Below are 21,645 nucleotides of genomic sequence, written 5' to 3' on the forward strand. Positions count from 1 at the left end.
ACGAAGTCCTGCCTGACGGTGCTTCAGCCTCATCGCCAGCCACCCTCTCTTTCCTATGCTCAGTCATGTTTGTTTCCCTTCTGTTTCTGATGGGGGGCTTTCACTACTCTTCTCAAGGTCCAGTCACATTTCTCTCCTCAGGTTTTTACTGCCTCTGTTTCCTCCTCACTCACTTATCACTGCAATCAGAACTTTGTTCTACCACTTGATGAAAATTGCACTGTGGAAGTGACTCAGAAATAATGTTGGCTAGATCCATTGGCTAAATCTTTATAAGAATCTCTGTGAAAGTGAGAGTGAAAGTCGCTCAGTCCTGTTCAACTCTTTGCGACCCCATGGACTCTCCACGGAATTCTCCAGGCGAGAATACTGGAGTGAGTAGCCTTTCCCTTCTCCAGGGGATCTTCCTGACCCAGGAAGCGAACCGGGGTCTCCTGCATTGCAGGCAGATTCTTTATACCAGCTGAGCTATCAGGGAAGCCCATAAGAATCTCTGATGATATCTTTAAAAACAAATTGCTTCAAGACGAAGGGGACATATATATACACTTATGACTGACTCATGTTGATAACTGGCAGAAAACAACAAAATTCTCTAAAACAATTATCCTTCAATTAAAAAAAAAATCGCTAAATACTTTTACACACATTTCAGCTTTTCTGCCAAACTAACTGTAGAAATTTACCAGTTCTGTGTGTCACTGATCATCTTCCTCTACTTCCCCTTCCCTTCACTGGGTGCAGCCATTCTTCAAAGAACAGACAATCCTGTGGCCTCAGCGCTCCTCTCTATACTGTTTCCCTGTGAAATGCAAACAGAACCAGAACCACTCCGGCATGTGTTCTCACACTAGGCTGGGATGGCAGAGAATGTGCCTAAGGTAGCTTTCAAATGACTGGGTCAAAAAGCACAAAGTGGATTTATCCCTGTGTACCTGATCCCACGCTTCCCAGGTGGTTCAGTGGTAACAAACCTGCCTGCCAAGGCAGGGAATGCAAGAGGCGCAGGTTCAATCCCTGGATCAGAACGATCCCCTGAAGTAGAAAATGGCAACCTATTCCAGTATTCTTGCCTGGAAAATTCCATGGAAAGAAAAGCCTGGCAGGTTATTGACCATGGGGTCGCAAAGAGTCAGAAACAACTGAGCACACACGCACACACTAATGATATCCAAGCACTTGGAGCACACACAGAGTACGGTGAGAAGGCTGGTGACAGGTAGGGGTCGGGTGCTGGTAATATTCAAATAGTAATATGAATGTTGCCTCTTGTATTCTCACAAGTTGGTAAAGCCTGAGCCTTCAGGATGGTGCCAGATCCATACTTCTCTAGAGCAGAGAACACCACAGATCAGTGGTCAATGCCTGTCGATTATTGCATTACACAGAGATTACTTCAGGTAACTCTCGGGCTCCTTGTTGCTAATTAATGTCAAAATCACACAGAAATTGTACAAATTAATGCTGGTGCTCTTTACATGCAGCAGGAGACCCCATTGTGTCTGCTCCAGCACAGTTTTAAGGTCCCCATTTGCACACTTGCTCAATTTCAAAGAAACACATACTGAGTACCTCAAGTACTGTGTCTGTGAGCCAAACACATTAGATATGAGATGAATCTGACATGGTTTCAGCTCTAGGAGATTAACAAATAATATAAAGGAGACTGGAATAAAGGGAGCCCTTTTCAAAAAGTAACACCTTCTCCACCATAATTCAGATCAAATTCAGAGGTAAGGTAAAAAAACACAAAACTATATAACTAGTATATCAACTTTATTAGCAACAGAAACTAGATTGGAGGACAAAGCTTAGTGTGAAAATCAAATTGGGTTTGCTATTCCTTTATCCTCTAGTTTATATCTTGGAATAGTCCAACAGATGGAAAGCTTAAATCTGTGGAGTAGACACACTTACTTCAGGTCTTCCCTCCCACTGGTCAAGCAGAGAGGCAATGAGAACAGAGACCAAACGTGCCACCTCGGGACCACTGATAGATTAACGCCATCCAACTCAGACACGTGGACCAAAAGCTGTCCCCTGCTGACTGCATACTTACTCTGTGGGGGGAGTCAGGGAGGGGAAAGAGGCCAGCAGTGGTAAAGGAAAAACTTTCTTTGTGGAAACCAGGAGTGGAAAAGTGCTACCAGGAGGGAGTGGTGATGTATGTACAGAGGAGGTAGCTCTTGCATTATACTGAAAAGTTGAGAAGGGCAGGTCTAATCAGAAAGGGGAAAGATCAGTTTTCATTCCAATCCCAAAGAAAGGCAATGCCAAAGAATGTTCAGACTACCACACAATGGCACTCATCTCACACACTGGAGAAGTAACTCTCAAAATTCTCCAAGTCAAGTTTAAATAGTACATGAACTGAGAACTTCCAGATGTTCAAGCTGGATTTAGAAAAGGCACAGGGACCAAAGATCAAATTGCCAACACCCGTTGGATCATAGAAAAAGCAAGAGAGTTCCAGAAAAACATCTACTTTTGCTTCATTGATAATGCCAAAGCCTTTGACTGTGTGGATCACAACAAACTGTGGAAAGTTTTTCAAGAGATGGGAATACCAGACCACCTGACCTGCCTCCTGAGAAATCTGTATGCAGGTCAAGAAGCAACAGTTAGAACTGGACATGGAACAACAGACTGGTTCCAGATTGGGAAAGGAGAACTTTAAGGCTGTATATTGTTACCTTGCTTATTTAACTTATATGCAGAGTATATCATGAGAAACGCTGAGCTGGATGAAGGACAAGCTGGAATCAAGATTGCAGGAAATATCAATACCAATATCAATAAACTCAGAAACGCAGATGACATCACCCTTACAGCAGAAAGCAAAGAGGAACTAAAGAGCCTCTTGATGAAAATGAAAGGGGAGAGTGAAAAAGTTGGCTTAAAACTCAACATTCAGAAAGCAAAGATCATAGCATCCCGTTCCATCACTTCATGGCAAATAGATGGGGAAACAATGGAAACAATGACAGACTTTATTTTCTTGGGCTCCAAAATCACTGCAGATGATGACTACACCCATGAAATTAAGACACTTGCTCCTTGGAAGAAAAGCTATGACAAACCTAGACAGCATATTGAAAAGCTGAGACATTGCTTTACCGACAAAGGTCCTTATGGTCAATGTTATGGTTTTTTCCAGTAGTCATGGATGGATGTGAGAGTTTGACCATAAAGGAAGCTGAGCATTGAAGAATTGACGCTTTTGAAAGGTGGTGTTGGAGAAGACTCTTGAGCGTCCCTTGGGCAGCAATGAGATCCAACCAGTCCATCCTGAAGGAAATCAGTCTTGAGTGTTCACTGGAAGGACTGATGCTGAAGCTAAAACTCCAATACTTTGGCCACCTGATGTGAAGAACTGACTCATTGGAAAAGGCCCTGATGCTGGGAAAGATTGAAGGCGGGAGGAGAAGGGGATGACAGAGGATGAGATGGTTGGATGGTATCACTGACTCGATGGACATGAGTTTGAGCAAGCTCTGGGAGTTGGTGATGGACAGGGAAGTCTGGTGTGCTACAGTCCATGGGGTTGCAAAGAGTTGGACAAGACTGAGCAACTGAACTGAACCAGGAAGGGAATCAACCCTTCCATGGACTCACAAAGAGTCAGACACGACCTAGCAACCGAACAACAACAAACTAGGAAGGGAATAGTGGGGTGTGCAGTGGAGTGTAAGGAAAAGAGAAAAACATAAGGTACAAATGTGAACATTCATGTTTGAACTAAAGAAGCAAAAAGTATACAGCAGTATGAACGTGGTCATCTTATGAGACCAATTTGGTTATAGAGTTTTTTACTTGGCATTAAACACAAACATTTTCCCACATTTTAGATTATCAAGCTGCAATGTTTAAATGCATTTTATCATGGCTCAGAATATAATGAAGTTCAAGTTTAGGGGAAATTCAATTAGGGACACATGACAATACAGGGACAAGGATAGGATACCTGTTTCCCAGGTTATTGGGTGATTTAAAAAATATAGTGATTAACATTATGATGTGGCCATTTTGAAAAGATATTTTTGAAAATGTCTCTCATTTCCCAGAATACCCTGTTCAAATCCTGGATAGTATGGAGGGCAGAAAGTAAGAGATGGAGATTTCTTTTAAAATGCAGAGGGAGTGAAATTGTAAAGGACTTGGAATAACATTTTAGTGAGTTTGTTTCCTAGGAAATAGGAACCAATAAAAGATTTTTTAATAGAGTTATTATATGGCAGGTGCACACTATAATCACTGATATGAAGTGATACTAGCGTTCCAAGAGCTCATAGTCTAGTCAATGAGATCAACAGGTAGATAAATTCCGTACAAGCAAACAGAAGGCTAGGGTGACGCTATCTGAGTCATGTGTCAGAAATATCTCTCTGGCAACGGTGTGAGTACTGGGTGGAGGAGGAACAGCGACTAGAGGCAAGGACTTCAGTTACAAAGCAATGTGACATCCAGGTAAGATGAGACCAAGACCATCACTGAGTTGTCAGGAGGAAATGAAGTCTAGCACACAGCAGAAGCATTCATTTCAGAAAAAGGAACTTTACTTCTGAAAGAGGCGGAAAAACAAGCACAAGTAAAGATACAAAAAATTAGATTTTAGATTTTCATGATTTAACCATCATTTTTGCATTTTAATTCAACGGGGTCTCTCTCAGTAGCTGTGATGGAAAGTATTCAGACCAATTACTCAGATTCCAAACAAACAGCAGACCTTTTTGTTTATTTAACTTCATGGCTCAGCTGTAGAAAAACAATCAAGAGTTGACCTCGGTGTCTGTTTGTACACTTAGAAAACTATAGGTTAGATTCCCAGAGGTTTTTATTTTTCCAGGAATCAAAACCACAGTCATTATAAAATTATGAAACAAATAGTGAAGAAAGTAAGAAGCTTTTTTTGAGAAGACAGCAGGAAGAGGCACATATGAGAGTAGATCCAAGGTGACAGGCAGTGGACACTCACAAAGAGGTTACTATCCGTAGGCAGTTGTTCTGCTATCCCTGAAGAGCTCATAAAATCAGCTGCCTACACTGACATTCTTTCATTCATTTCTCAAATATTTATTAAATGCCTGCAATGAACCAGGCATTCTTCTAGGTACAGAGGGTATAGTACTAAGTATATTAAACAAAAAAACTTTGGCCTTGTGGAGCTTACATTTTAGTGAGAGAAAGCAGATAACTAAAAAATAGATAAGTGGGAAATTAATAGTGTGTTAGATGATAACTGTTAAGGAGAAAACAGCATGGAAGGTTGGACGGGACTGTTATTGCTGGGGCTCAGGGTGTGCAGAGAAGTCTTCACTAAGAAGCTAACATTTGGGTAAAGGCCCTAAGGAAGTGAGAGACTGAACAATTAATGCTTCTCCACTTGAGTGTCCAAGGACCCAAGAATCAGCATGCTCAAAACTGCTCATCATGTTTCTTCTTAATGAGAAGAATCAGGGTTAGTGAACTATGTTTCCCAGGTTAGTGAGTGGCACCAACACACATTGGTCTCCCAACTCATCTTGACCTGGTCCCTTCCTCTAGCTCCCACATTCAGTCTGTTATGAAGGCCTATCAGTTTTACCTCTGAAACATTTCTCCTATTTGTCCCATGGTGCCACACAAGTCCGTCTCAATCTACACAACCGCATTAGCCCCCAGAACTCCCTGCCCCTAGACTTGTCTGTCTGAGATCTATCCTCTGCATCAGAGATCATGAATGAAAAGCTTGTATCTACATCACAAACCTGACGTGCTATTGTCTGGCTGAGAATGCTTCACTGTCCATCATCACTTCTAGAACACTGTCCAAGCATTTTAGCATGACAAACAGGTCCCCTTAGACCTGACCTCTTCCAAATTCTCCACCCATGTCTTCTTCTCAACAGTTAATTACTGCTTTCCAACACACAACGTGTCGTTTCACTCTTCCTTGGCTTTGCTCATGCCATCCCCTCAGCCTCAAATCTATGTCTAACTAACTCCAGATATCTGTCCAGCTCAACCTGGGTACCATTTCTTCCATGGAAGAAATCTTCCATAATCTCTCAAGTTTGTTTAAATGCATCTCCTCTTTGCATACTCCTAACATAGAGAAGACTCTTGAGAGTCCCCTTGGACAGCAAGGAGATCCAACCAGTCCATCCTAAAGGAGACCAGTCCTGGGTGTTCATTGGAAGGACTGATGCCGAAGCTGAAGCTCTGATACTTTGGCCACCTGATTCGAAGAGCTGACTCACTGGAAAAGAGCCTGATGCTGGGAAAGATTGAGAGCAGGTGGAGAGGGAGGCAACAGAGGATGATATGGTAGGATTGCATCATCGACTCGATGGACATGAGTTTGAGCAATCTCCCAGAGACAGTGAAGGGAGGTAAGCCTGATGTCCATGGGGTTGCAAAGAGTCGGACACAACTGAGCAACTTACTAACGTAACACAGTCATGTTACTGGGTACGTGCTCAGTCGTGTCTGACTCTTTGCAACCCCACAGACTGTAGCCTGTGAGGCTCTTCTGACCACGGAATTTTCCAGGCAAGAATACTGGAGTGGGTTGCCATTTCCTCCAGGAGATCTTCCTGACCCAGGTATCAAACCTGCATCTCCTGTGTCACCTGAACTGGAAAGTAGATTCATTACCACTGAGCCATCTTTCTGTGGATATAGCTGTCACCTCCACAAGACTAAGCACTTCAAGGGCAGAATGGGAACTACTCATCTTCATATCTCCTAGCATATTCCTTGTTGAACTTTTCAAATAAACTAATTTAAAGATAAAGTTCTCAGAATACAGGAAGTGATTATATTTCAGACCAAAGTCTGATGCTTCTCTCTACTTATAGCTCAATAACCACAGAGTGGTTTGTTCTTCCCAATGCCAGAAGAGGGAGAAAATGCTGTTTCTTGACATTCTTCTTGGGGTCAAAGCAGAGACCACTTTGTGGCCTGGGTGTGAGCAGCACTGGTCTGTTCAGGACAAAGGACAGAATTTCTTGTTGATTCCAGAAACAATATTGGAATAGATGAGTACTGAAGCTTCAAATGGGGAGGAAAGCAAAGGTCAGCCAGGAGTTGGTAGAAAGTTGTAGGTGTTCACTGTGAAACCTCTACTAACACTTCAAGTCTTACTGAATTTGGTGCACAAGTAGACAGTGTGTATACATGTGCAAATACACACTTGTATGTACAGGTGGGGTTTAATCTGGGGAAGGAACATGGGTTTATGTCCAGTGATGAGGGACAAACAGAGACCGCATGCAAGGAGCTGGAGTTGCAGACATTAGGGGCCAAAAGCAAATAAACTGTGACTATTCCCAGTGTATGGTTTATGTGAAGTAATCCAGGCATATGGCTTGGGGTAATGCATGGACCTTGGAGCCAGAGTGAGGTGAGTTTCAACCTTCTATCCAACTTTCCTCAATTGTGTAGCCTTGGGCCAGTCGTTTAATTCCTCCAAGTCTGAGCCTTTGACTATATAAAGAGGATACCTCTGGATTACTAAAAAGATTACCTAAGTGCTTAGTGCATTACAACTATTGTTATTTTCATCTATCTTGTGTTTTAGTTCAGGTACATCTGCTGGGAAGAAGTGAACAGAAGCCAAGAGAATCTGACAAGATGATATTTGAGCAACTCTTCATGAGAGAGAGAGCATTAAGAGTCTCAGTGCAGGAAATGGTGAGGGAAATGAAAAGGAAAAAGCTGAAAGATGAGACTTAAGGCTGAGGGACGGGGTCTGAGGTGGAGACACAGCTTTGCTTTCAGTGAGTGAGAAATGAACGGTGACAGGCCACCCTCCTCTGTGTGCAGAGAGCACTCCCGTGAGGTGCGGGCTGTCCTTTCCTAAGCTGAGACAGCAGGGCTTGGCACAAGTCCCTTGTCACGAGAAGTCTTCCCTGACCACGCAAGCCCAGGTTTAGCTCTTCTTTCTCTAGTCAGCTGCTGCACCTCAAGTCACTTAAGTGTTGAGTACTTAATTATACTTCATTCCTGGGGTTTTAGGTCTGACTGGCTGACTAAATTTCTTGTCCTCTGAAGACAAGAACAAAATCTCCCTTATTTTTCTATCACCATCCCAGCCAGCTGACCCATTCCTACTCACTGCTTCTGCAACCTAATATTGATGACTTCCTTTGTTCTCAACCTTCATACAATCACCGGATGCAAGTTGTCACTCATGAGAATCCCATAAGGAAGAGAGTATGGTTTTTGAAAGGTAGGAGAACCAGGCAGCAACCTTCAAAGAATAAATGAAATCAACCTAGTACAAATATTTTGTGTTCACCACTATATTCATCATCATCTCCACCACCACTAACACTTACTGAGCATCTACCAAGTGCCAGGTACATGGATCATCTCATTTAAACCTCACAATCACCTGATAAGGTCCCCATTTCACAGAAAGAAATGAGACTTAAGGAGGTTAAGTAACACCCAGATATTAACAGCTAGCAAGTGGCGGAAGATGGAAACTCTAATATAATAGGAAACACTAATGTAGTTGAGTTATGCTAGTAACCAGATTAAAATAACTGTATTGAGGGAAGGAGGTAACCCTAAAATAGAGCAAGCGGTGGCAGAAAAACCCTGGGCTAGGAGTCAGGAGACCGAAGTTTTGGTCCAGAGCGGGTTAAGATCTCTAGACCTCAGTTTTTTCTCCTAGGAAATGAAGGGGTTACAGTTGGGTAATTTCTAAAATGTATCCCAGCCTCTAAATTCTGTACTAGAAATATCAATTTCTTGATATGATAAGAGACTTACTAGCATCGTTTTTAATATAGATGCATATATTCTGAGGAGTTATTGGAAGTATTGGGGCAGATAAATCTGGGAAATGTGAAGGTCACAAGGAGCTTTGAGAGTGAAACAAGGAAAGAAATGACATGAAGTAGAGACATCGGGGAAAAATTCATGCTAAGGTATCGTCAGTAAAATGAGTAAAAGGAAAGAGGGGATGAGTCATGCCTGTGTACATGATAGCTAGCAGATTCGCCTGGCTTCAGGGCGAAGCACCATCACAGCAGGAAACGGAAATGCTTCGTCAGGAGAAGACTGAAAGTGGTGAACGATCTTAAAAGTGATGCTTGGAGGTCCACGAATTACTAATTGGGGCAGAAATCTTTGGGCAAGCTTTTTGAGTGTCTGCAGGCAAAAAAAAGACCAGATAAATTATTTTTTTCATCCATTAATTTCTTTTTCTGGGCATAACAGGAACATAGCTACCTAACAGGAGCTTTTGAAAAGGAAAAGTATGGAATAAAAAGTTGTTCTGGCAGGACATTCAAAAATCACCTGAGCCAAATAAAATGTTTGGTGATATAAGAGTTACATTTCCTCAGAGAAGTGCTTGTGAATGGGGGCGGGGTTGGGGAGCGAGGTATCTGAATGTGGTATATGTATAAATGTTAGGAGGAAATTGAGGTCTGCGTCTTAGGGGTTTGGCTTTTTTTTGAGTTATGGCTGGCATCTTTTCTTAATTTATTCCCAGAATGAAAAACAACTTGGCCTAACTTCCCAAATGCACCACAAGTCCCTTAAACTTTGTTTTACCTTTCTGAGATCTTTGTATTCACGAAAAAGAATCTTTATTCGAGAAGAATAAAATCAATTAAACTCTGAAATTCTTTGTAAGCTAGCTCTACTTCTTAGTCGTTAGAAAGCGGAGGGCTATTTCAATATGAAGTCCTTATAAAATGATTAGTTTTGATAAGAAACTAGATAGGATAGTTCCAATGCTTTCCATAGAAATCATGAAAATTATTTCCTAGTATATCATGAAAATGTTTATTTTGTATTCTCTTGTCTCTGGAATGCATTTCCTTAATTATAAAGTGACATAAGGCACATTTAAGATTTGGATTTTCCAGTCTGGGCAGAGAGCTATGTTGGAAAGGAAAAAAAGAAAACAGTACTAATTTGAATATCATGCTGGATATTTTATACCCACTATTTCATTTAATTGCTCGATTGCTCCTACACATGAGAACAAAGAGCCTCTGAGTTACTGGGCTGAGTCACACTGCTCATAAATGAAACATAAGGATGCAAACAATCCCAGATCTACCCTATTTTGAAAGCCCATGTTCATTCTACTAGCAACTGATTCATGCTACTGACTACCCCATCTGGCCACTCAGGTGGAAAAGGGGATTTCTATCTGCTAACAAAGCTCTTTGGTGTTAAAATTTTATTTAAAAAAATATATATATAAGTACAGTTTACAAGGGCTGCTGCTACTGCTACTGCTAGGTCACTTTAGTCGTGTCTGACTCTGTGCAACCCCATAGACGGCAGCCCACCAGGCTCCGCCATCCCTGGGCTACTTAGAATCAATTCCACTGAATTTTATAGTTTGCTTATGAACCAGACTGCTTCTCATCACTGCCCTTGCCAATACCCTGGACCATGCCTCCATCCTCTCTTTCCTGGATTACTGCATTCTAGCTGGTTTTCTGAATTTATCCCTTGTCTCCTCTTCAGTTTATTCACACAATATAGTTTCCCAGAAGGATCCTTAAAACTTCATAACACAAAACCCTCTTGTTCAAACTCTTCAATGGCTTTCCATATCACTAAAGTAAAAGCCAAAGTATTTAATAGGTGTAGGGAGAGCAAATTAGCCAAGATGGTATGGCCAGGCTCTCTTGCTCCACAGCCTCTTGCTCTTGCCCTATGTTTTGTACATAATGATTATGTAAAAGCTGAGCTCACGTGTATCACTGTGCATGCCTGTCATGAAGTACTAGCTTGGACATGGGTTACTTCTGTTATATGAGCTCCACCTGGACCATCCCTGGGGATTGTGAGTGGTATACCTGTACACGCTTCACCGTGAAAGCCCTGGCAGCTGCTGTCTTGGGGCTACACTGGAGCAACATCAAGGTATTATGCTATATGACGTTATGTTATGGCTATGTTATGGCTACATTATGGTTATGTATGTCTGCTGCTACAGCTGCTGCGTCAGCCAGGAGAGAGACCATGTTATGGCTGCCATGCCAGCCAGGAGAGAATGAATGTGTCTGCAGTTTCTACAGCTCCTTGCATCTTCTTCCAGCTTCTTAGCTTGTGCCTTGCCTACCCTGGATTTGTGAACAGTGCAGACAGTGTGAACAGGATCAGCAATAAAATGGGCTAAAAAGTTTTAATTGATTTGGCCCAGGGGTACCTCTTTGATCTCATCTCCTATTGTTTTCCGCACCATAATTTTAACTCTCTGCCACTCAGGTCTTCAGTTCCTAGAACATAGCCTCTGGTTAGTGACTTTGCTCTTATTTTTCCTCTGCTCACAACACTCTTCCTCAAGATACTGACATGGTTTGCTTCTTTAACTCTTTCATGCATGTATACTCAATTGTGTCCAACTCTTTGCGACCCCATGAATTGCAGCCCACCAGACTCCTCTGTCCATGGGATTTCCAAAGCAAGAATATTGAAGTGGGTTGCCATTTCCTCCTCTAGGGGATCTTCCTGACCCAGGGATCGAACTCGTGTCTCCTATGTTTCCTTCCTCGGCAGGTGGATTCATTACCACTGAGCCATAGGTCTTACTCAAATCTTAGCAGCTAAGTAAGATTTTCTCCGATGATCTTGTTTTAAAATTGCAAACTTCACACACACGCACACATGCACACACACCCTATCCCTCCCTATCCTTCAACTTGAACATGAGCTCTGTATTGGCAATTTCATTCACTGCTGAATATTCAGTATACAGAACAATGCCTGGCACATGGAAAGGATTCAAAAAAGTAGTTTTGGTATGAAAGAATGAGTTTATCAGTAATCCTTATTATATGTCTACTAAATATCAGGCATAATTTCTAGTCCTCAATAGCTATTTATCTTAGGGCAAATCATTAATTAATTTGGGGGGGCTTATTTTTGGCCACTTGCATAATAAAGGTGTGGAGCAGAATCAGTTTAATTCATCAGCTCAACAAAAATGAACTTGATCAAGAACTATATTCAAGAAGCTAAGCCCGGATTGATAGAGGTGGGAGAAGTTTTTTAAAATGAAGGCACTGTGCCTGTCTTCAAAATATTTACTTCTAAAGTGAGAACTAATAGAGAAGTACAAAAGTATCAGGGGAGGTCAAAGACGGCAAACATTAAATTTTATTGGGCCGTTTTAGGAATGACTTTGTGGTTTATTTAGCTATTTGATGTGAATCTTGAAAGATGGTTAGGATTTTTAAAAAGGAGTTTATTGCAAATAGAGTGAACAATAAAAAAGAAAAACAACAACAAAAAAGATAGCAATGGCAAATAAGAAATAATATCTGGCTCAAAAGAAATAGAGCTAATAGTAGAGAAGGGGACGTCATGCTGTATTTTAAGAAAGCACATAGATTTTCAGAAAAGCAGAGAAGGCAGTATTTCTGTGTTAGCCAGAATTCTTTCAATAACAAAGCTCAAGAAACTCAAACCATTTTAAGCAGAAAAAAGAAGAACTTAATACAGCTTTACTATCTCATGGAGTCCCAAATGAGCTTGCTATCATGGAAAATTTGAACTTAGTTTTGAACACTGCCTGCCCCACTTCTATTTTCCTACCAATTCCTCTTTGGGAGTTGGCTTCATTCTTCTTTCTTGTTGCTCACAGCTTATTCTGGTCTTCAATCCATGTGCTAAGCTCCTGAAAAATTATTTATGGAATTATTAAAAAGAGATCCCTATAAGCACTTGGAAAGGAGAGTTGGCTGGGAAACAAAAGTGGGTTCACAGAGAAAAATCATGCCATATCCAGGACACTTTATTTTTTAACAGGGTTATTAAATTGTAATATTATTAATAGAAAAATACTTCAGGGCATGAAAGTTTTATGTGATATGTAAATATGCCATATCTACTTTGCTGTCTTGCACATTCCATGATGTGGCCCCGGAACCTGCTTCAGTGCCTCTGTCTCCCAGCTAGGCTGTAAGTTCAATGGAGGGGAAAGAGTAGGTCATTGTCACCATCATGCTTCCAGTGTCTAGCCAAAATCCTGGCTCATAGCAGGCATTTAACAAATGTATATAATCAATAAATGGATGAATAACATTTCATAGATAAAAATGGTGTTATTCTGTGGGCTAAGTAAGAGTGAGATTTTGATTGTTTGCTCTTGTTTGTAAGTAATAGATTAGAAGTATGTTTAGGTTCATGCAGTAACATCGTGTTGAGGGCTATAAGTTCTAAACCCAATTATTCAACATTCCTGTCAATAATTCAAACAGGAAATGGAGGAGGTCCCTCCAACAAAGCTGAAGAGGCACATGTGGAATGACAATGAAAGCGAAAGTAGAAATTGTTAGTCACTCAATTGTGTCCGACTCTTTGCGACCCCGTGGTCTGTAGCCCTCCAGGCTCCTCTGTATTTGGGATTCTCCTGGCAAGAACACTGGAGTGGGTTGTCATGGCCCTCCTCCAGGAGATCTTCCTGACCCTGGGATCGAATCTGGGTCTCTCACATTGCAGGCAGATTCTTTGCCATTTGAGCCACCAGGGAAGCAGATATCAGAAAGACCTTGACAAGCTGCAAAGATGAAAAGCAATCAAGATGACATTTAAAATATAAATATAAACCTCTGCATTAAAGTTCAAAGTCAACAGCAACAATGGAGACAAGATTTGACAGTATTTCAAAAGGTGCTCCTGACAGTATAACTGTATCTCAGTTAATTGCCTTCAGTTTGCAGCCCTCTGTATTTCATTTTTGCATTTGAAAACATTCCATGAAAGGATCCAATTCTAGGTCACCAGTGGAATTTCATGGCAAAATATCCATGTTGTTGCTGTTCCGTCACCCGGCTGTGTCTGACTCTTTGGACCCTGTGGCCTATAGCACGCCAGGCCTCCCTGTCCCTCACCATCTCTGAAAGTCTTCGCAAGTTCATGTCCATTGCATCAGTGATGCCATCCAGCCGTCTCATCCTCTGTTGCCCTCTTCTCTTCCTGCCCTCAATCTTTCCCAGCATCAGGGACTTTTCCAATGAGTCACTGTTCACATCAGATGACCAAAATACTGGGGCTTCAACTTCAGCATCAGTCCTTCCAATGATATCCATAAGAATCTGTAATTTATAGGCTCTACTTTTACAAATAGCAATTTAATTGAGCTATAATTCACATATCATAACTTTCACCCTTATAAAGTCTAAAATTCAGTGGATTTTAGATATATTAACAGAGGTATTTTTTACAAGTAGCAATTTTTAATTTTACTTATTTTTTAAATTGCAAGATCATTGCTTTACACAATTTTGTTGTTTTCTGCTGAAATCAACATGAATCAGTCATAGGTACACGTATGTTCCCTCCCTCTTGAACCTCCCTCCCATCTCCCTTCTGATGCCACTTCTCTAGGTTTTTACAGAGCCCCTGTTTGATTTCCCTGCATCATACAGCAAATCACAAGAAATTTTTTTTAATGTGGGCCATTTTTAAAAATTTTTATCTAGTTGTTACAGTATTGCTTCTGTTTTATGTTTTGGATCTTTGGCCCCAAGGCCTGTGGGATCTCGGCTCCCCAACCAAGGATCAGACCCGCACTGCCTGCATGGGAAGGTGAAGTCTTAACCACTGGACCACCAGGGACATTCCCATATAGAGTTTGCAGTCATCACCACAATAAAATTGTAGAACATTTATTTCATCACACCAGAAAGAAACTCCATGCTCATGAACAGTCATTCCCCATACCAGACCCCTCCATTGCTTGGCAATCTCTAATCTACTTTTTACCATTAAAGATTTGCTTGTTTTGAACATTTCCTAAAAAGGGAATTATGCAGTATATGATCTTTTGTGAATGGATTTTATATAACGTTTTCAAGTTTCATCCATGTTGTAGAATGCATTGGTACTTCATTCCTCTTTATGGCCAAATAATTTTCTACTGTATGAGTAAACTCTATTTGTTAATTTATGCATTAGTTGATGAATGTTTGACTTGTTTTCATTTTTTGGCCATTCTGAAATGCTGGTATGAAAATTCATGTAGAAATTTTTGTGTGGATACATGTTTTCACTTCTCTTGAACAAATACTGAGGAGCAGAATTGCTGCCTATGTTTTAGTTTCCTGTCTGCCCAGTCACTTCAGTCATGTTCAGCTCTTTGCAACCCTATGGGCCATAGCCTGCCAGGCTCCTCTGTCCACAGGATTCAACAGCCAAGAATACTGGAGTGGGTTAACATGCCCATCTCCAGAGGATCTTCCTGACCAAGGGATTGAACCTGCATCTCTTGTGTCTCCAACATTGCAGGCAGATTCTTTATCCACTGGGCTTTAGTTTCCTAGGAACAGCCAGATTGTTTCCAAAGTGACTGAACCATTTTGCAGTCATGGAAACACGGTTATACATGCTACCTTCATATAGAGGGCTCCAGTTTCCACACCTCCTCAACAACACTTGCTGTTGTCTATATTTTTTTACAGGTCTCCAAGTGGGAATGATGCAGTATTTCATAGTTTTAATTTGCATTTCACTGATGACTCATGATATCAAAAATATTTTCATATGTTCATTGGCCCACTATATAGCCTCAGGAGAAATGTCTATCCAAACCCTTTGACCATTTTTTCGTTGGGTTATTTGTCTACTTATTAATGAGTTGCAAGTGTTCTTTACATAATCTTAATACAAGCCCCTTGATATATATATTTGATATTATATATATATGTATACATATATATATTTGATATATATCAAATATATAATGTGCAAATATTTTTTCCATTCAGTGGGTTTTTGCTTTTTACTCACTCTTCTTGACTATAAAATCAATTGACACTTTTCACAACATTGCCAACAAAAATCAACAGGATATTAAGCTGTATTAATAAAACTATAGGACCCTGATCAAAATATATCTGCTCTTTGCTCGTCTGACTACTCTGCAATGTTGAATCCATGCAGAGCACCACAATGTAGAAAGCATACCAAAAAATAGAAAAGATATTCCAGGGTTAAGCAGAGACCTGAAAACCATTCCACATTTCTTATGAGGAATAAAATAGGAAGCAGAGTATATTGAGTACAGAATAAGGGTTCTTATTGCACTCAATATGTCAGCAAATTTGGAAAACTCAGCAGTGGCCACAGGACTGGAAAAGGTCAGTTTTCATTCCAATCCCAAAGAAAGACAATGCCAAAGAATGCTCAAACTACCACAGAATTGCACTCATCTCACACATTAGTAAAGTAATGTGCAAAATTCTCCAAGCCAGGCTTCAGCAATACATGAACAATGAACTTCCAGATGTTCAAGCTCATTTTAGAAAAGGCAGAGGAACCAGAGATCAAATTGCCAACATCCACTGGATCATTGAAAAAGCAAGAGAGTTAGTTCCAGAAAAAAAAAAAAAACTATTTCTGCTTTATTGACTATGCCAAAGCCTTTGACTGTGTGGATCATAATAAACTGTGGAAAATTCTTCAAGAGATGGGAATACCAGACCACCTGACCTGCCTCTTGAGAAACTTATATGCAGATCAGGAAGCAACAGTTAGAACTGGACATGGAACAACAGACTGGTTCCAAATAGGAAAAGGAGTACTTCAAGGCTGCATATTGTCACCCTGCTTATTTAACTTCTATGCAGAGTACATTATGAGAAACACTGGGCTGGAAGAACCACAAGCTGGAAACAAGATTTCTGGGAGAAATATCAATAACCTCAGATATGCAGATGACACCATCCTTATGGCAGAAAGTGAAGAAGAATGAAACGGCCTCTTGATGAAAGTGAAAGAGGAGAGTGGAAACGTTGGCTTAAAGCCCAACATTCAGAAAACTAAGATCATGGCATCTGGTCTCATCAGTTCAATTCAGTTCAGTCATTCAGTTGTGTCTGACTCTTTGTGACCCCATGAATTGCAGCACGCCAGGCCTCCCTGTCCATCACCAACTTCCGGAGTTCACTCAAACTCATGTCCATCGAGTCGGTGATGTCATCCAGCCATCTCATCCTCTGTCGTCCCCTTCTCCTCCTGCCCCCAATCCCTCCCAGCATCAGAGTCTTTTCCAATGAGTCAACTCTTCGCATGAGGTAGCCAAAGTATTGGAGTTTCAGCCAGTCCCATCACCTCATGGCAAGTAAATGGGGAAACAGTGGAAACAGTGGCTGACTTTATTTTTGGGTGGGCTCCAAAATCACTGCAGATGGTGATTGCAGCCATGAAATTAAAAGACACTTACTCCTTGGAAGGAAAGTTATGACCAACCTAGACACCATATTAAAAAACAGAGACTTTACTTTGTCCACAAAGGTCTGCCTAGTCAAGGCTATGGTTTTTCCAGTAGTCATGTATGGATGAGTTGGACTATAACAGAAGAATTGATGCTTTTGAAGTGTGGTGTTGGAGAAGCTTCTTGAGAGTCCCTTGGACTGCAAGGAGATCCAACCAGTCCATCCTAAAGGAGATCAGTCCTGGGTGTTCATTGGAAAGACTGATGTTGAATCTGAAACTCCAATACTTTGGCCACCTGATGTGAAGAGCCAACTCATTGGAAAAGACCCTGATGCTGGAAAAGTTTGAGGGCAGGAGGAGAAGTGGACGACAGAGGATGAGATGGCTGGATGGCATCACCGACTCGATGGTCATGAGTTTGAGTGAACTCCAGGAGTTGGTGATGGACAGGGAGGCCTGGCATGCTGCGGTTCATGGGGTCACAAAGAGTTGGACATGACTGAGTGACTGAACTGGACTAACTGAAGGGTTCTTCACTTACTAAAAGATACACATGTAATCCTCTGGAAACCCAAAGTAAAATAAATGGATGCCAAAGATACTGGGTGTCTACATAATGAAGGAACTGCAACAAACACACAATGCTAAATATTTATTTTGCTAAATAAATACTAGACTGATTAAGGAAGAAATGGATTAGATCTATACAAAAATACAACAAGCTGTTTCAACAAGAAATGCGTGCTCAGTCACTTCACTCAGTAGTGTCTGACTCTTTGCAAACCCTATAGACTGTAGCCCACCAGGCTCCTCTGTCCATGGGATTCCCCAGGCAAGAATACTGGAGTGGTCAGTTTCCTCCTCCAGAGGATCTTCCTGACCCAGGGATCAAGCCTGAGCCTTCTGAATCTCCTGCATTGTCAGGCAGATTCTTTTACCACTGAACCACCTGGGAAGTTCAACAAAGAGTAGGTGTCCATTAACAAAATGTTCAAGAAAGTAAAAGACTATTATGTGCTGTTCTTATAGTACAAAAGTTTCCTGCATTGTTTAAAAAAAAGAGTGGATAAGATAACCTGTAAAATCCTTTCCAAGACTAATACTCCTTCATTTAAAAAAAAAACAAAAAACCCATATCAGGAAGCTATTGATAAAGATTCAAATTTTTTAATTAATTTTGAACTAGGAATATATTCACAAGGAAAATTTTAAGGTAAGAAAAGAATATAATGAAACTTGGATCTTTCTCCCATCCCTGTATCTCAGCCTATCCACCCAGAATCTTTGTTAGAAGTAAACCCCATTATCGCTTCTTTTTTATTATTATTATTTTACTGAAGAATAATTGCTCTACAGAATTTTGTTTTCTCTCAAACCTCAACATGAATCAGCCACAGGTATACATATATCCCCTCCCTTTTGAACTTCCCTCCCATCTCCCTCCCCATCCTACTCCTCTGGATTGATACAGAGCCCTGTTTGAATTTCCTGAGCCATACAGCAAATTTCCATTGGCTATCTATTTTACATATGGTAATATAAGTTTCCATGTTACTCTTTCCATATATCACCCTTTCCTCCCCTCTCTCCATGTCCATAAGTCTATTCTGTATATATGTTTCTTCATTGCTGTCCTGTAAGTAAATCCTTCAGGACCATTTTTCTAAATTCTGTATATGTGCATTAGCATACAATATTTATCTTTCTCTTTCTGACTTATTTCACTCTGTATAATAGGTTCTAGGTTCATCCACTTCATCAGAACTGACTCAAAGGTGTTCCTTTTTATTGCTGAGTAATATTCCATTGTGTGTACCACAACTTCTTTATCCATTCATCTGTCAATGGACATTTAGGTTGCTTCCATGTTCTAGCTATTGTAAATAGTGCTGCAATGAATAATGGGATACATGTGTCTTTTTCAATTTTGATTTCCTCAGGGTATATGCCTAGGAGTGGGATTTCTGGGTCATATTCCTAGTTGTTTAAGGAATCTCCACATCATTTTCCATAGTGGCTATATCAATTTACAGTCCCACCAACAGTGCAAGAGAGTTCCCTTTTCTCCACACCCTTTCCAGCATTTATTGTTTGCAGACTTTTTGATGATGGCCATTCTGACTGTTGTGAGGTGATATCTCATTGTAGTTTTGATTTGCATTTCTCTAATAATGAGTGAAGTTGAGCATCTTTTCATGTTTGTTAGCCATCTGTATGTCTTCTTTGGAGAAATGTCTGTTTAGATCTTTTCCCCACTTTTTGATTGGGTTGTTTGTTTTTCTGTTATTGAGTTGTATGAGCTGCTTGTATATTTTGGAAATTAATCCTTTGTCAGTTGTTTCATTTGCTATTATTTTCTTCCATTCCAAGGGTTGTCTTTTCACCTTGTTTATAGTTTCCTTTGCTGTGCAAAAGCTTTTAAGTTTAATCAGGTCCCACTTGTTTACTTTGGCTTATATTTCCGTTACTCTACGAGGTGAGTCATAGAGGATCTTGCTTTGATTTCTGTCATTGAGTGTTCTGCCTATGCTTTCCTCTAAGAGTTTTACAGTTTCTGGTATTACATTTAGGTATTTAATCCATTTTGAGTGTATCTTTGTGTAAGGTGTTAGGAAGTGTTTTAATTTCATTCTTTTACATGTAGCTGTCCAGTTTTCTCAGCACCACTTACTGAAGAGGCTCTCTTTGCCCCATTGTATATTCTTGCCTTCTTTGTCAAAAATAAGGGACCCATAGGTGCATGGGTTTATTTCTGGGCTTTCTATCTTGTTCCATTGGTCTATATTTCTGTTTTTGTGCCAGTACTATACTGTCTTGATGACTGTAGCTTTGTAGTATAGTCTGAAGTCAGGAAGGTTGACTCCTCCAGCTCCATTTGTCTTTCTCAAGACTGCTTTGGCTATTTGAGGTCTTTTGAGCTTCCATTTGAAATGTGAGATTTTTGTTCTAGTTCTGCGAAAAATGCCATTGGTAATTTCATAAGGATTGCATTGAAACTGTAGATTGCATTTGGTGTATAGTCATTTTCACAATATTGATTCTTCCTACCCAGGAACATACATGTAATATCTCTCCATCTGTTTATGTCATCTTTGATTTCTTTCATCAGTGTCTTGTAATTTTCTGTATATAGTTCTTTTGCCTCCTTGGCTAAGTTTATTCCTAGATATTCTTTTTGTTGCAATGGTGAATGGGTTTGATTCCTTAATTTCTCCTTCTAGTTTTTCATTGTTAGTATATAGGAATGCAAGTGATTTCTGTGTATTGATTTTGTATCATGTGACTTTGCTAAGTTCACTGATTGGCTCTAGTAATTTTCTGATACTATCTTTAGGGTTTTCTATGTACAGTATCATGTCATCTGCAGACAGTGAGAGCTTTACTTCTTTTCTGATCTGGATTCCTTTCATTTCTTTTTCTTCTCCGATTGCTGTAGCTAGGACTTCCAAAATTATGTTGAATAATAGTGGTGAAAATGGACACCCTTGTCTTGTTCCTGATCTTAGGGGGAGTGCTTTCAGTTTTTCATCATTGAGAATAATGTTTGCTGTAGGCTTAGCACATATGGCCTTTACAATGTTGAGGTAGGTTCCTTCTATGACCATTTTTTGAAGGGTTTTAATCATGAATGGGTGCTGAATTTTGTCAAAGGCTTTTCCTGCATCTATTGAGATTATCATATGGTTTTTATCTTTCAATTTGTTAATATGGTGTATCACAGTGATTGAGTTGTGTATATTGAAGAATCCTTGCATCCCTGAAATAAACTCAACTTGATCATGGTGTATGAGCTTTTTGATGTGTTGCTGAGTTCTGTTTGCTAAAATTTTGTTGAGGATTTTTGCATCTATGTTCATCAGTGATATTGGCCTGTAGATTTTCTTGTTTTGTGTTGTCTTTGTCTGGTTTTGGTATCAGGGTGATGGTGACCTCATAGAATGAGTTTGGAAGTGTTCCTTCCTCTGCAATTTTTTGAAACACTTTTAGAAGGATAGTCATTAGCTCTTCTCTAAATGTTTGATAGAATTCTCCTGTGAAGCCCTCTGGTCCTGGGCTTTTGTTTTTTGGGGAGATTTTTTTTTATCACAGCTTCAGTTTCAGTGCTTGTAATTGGGTTGTTCATAATTTCTATTTCTTTCTGGTTCAGTCTTGGAAGATGGAATCTTTCTAAGAATCTGCCCATTTCTTCTAGGTTATCCATTTTGTTGCCATATAGTTGTTCATAATAGTCTCTTATAATCCTTTGTATTTCTGCACTGTCTATTGTAACATCTCCTTTTTCATTTTTAGTTTCATTGATTTGATTCTTCTCCCTTATATTCTTGATGATTCTGGCTAAATATTTGTCAATTTTGTTTATCTTCTCAAAGAACCAGCTTTTAGTTTTATTAATCTTTACTATTGTTTCTTTCATTTCTTTTTCATTTATTTCTGCTCAGATCTTTATGATTTCTTTCCTTCTGCTAA

General features: G+C 40.1%; 1 pseudogene; it reads left to right on the forward strand.

The window, feature by feature from the left end:
• Window positions 1-10,752: 10,752 nt before the first annotated feature.
• Window positions 10,753-21,645, forward strand: part of LOC104987814 — a 58,260-nt pseudogene continuing 47,367 nt past the window's right edge.

The sequence above is a fragment of the Bison bison genome, unplaced genomic scaffold (assembly GCF_000754665.1).
Source record: "Bison bison bison isolate TAMUID 2011002044 unplaced genomic scaffold, Bison_UMD1.0 scf7180017864107, whole genome shotgun sequence".
Classification (NCBI taxonomy): Eukaryota; Metazoa; Chordata; class Mammalia; order Artiodactyla; family Bovidae; genus Bison; species Bison bison.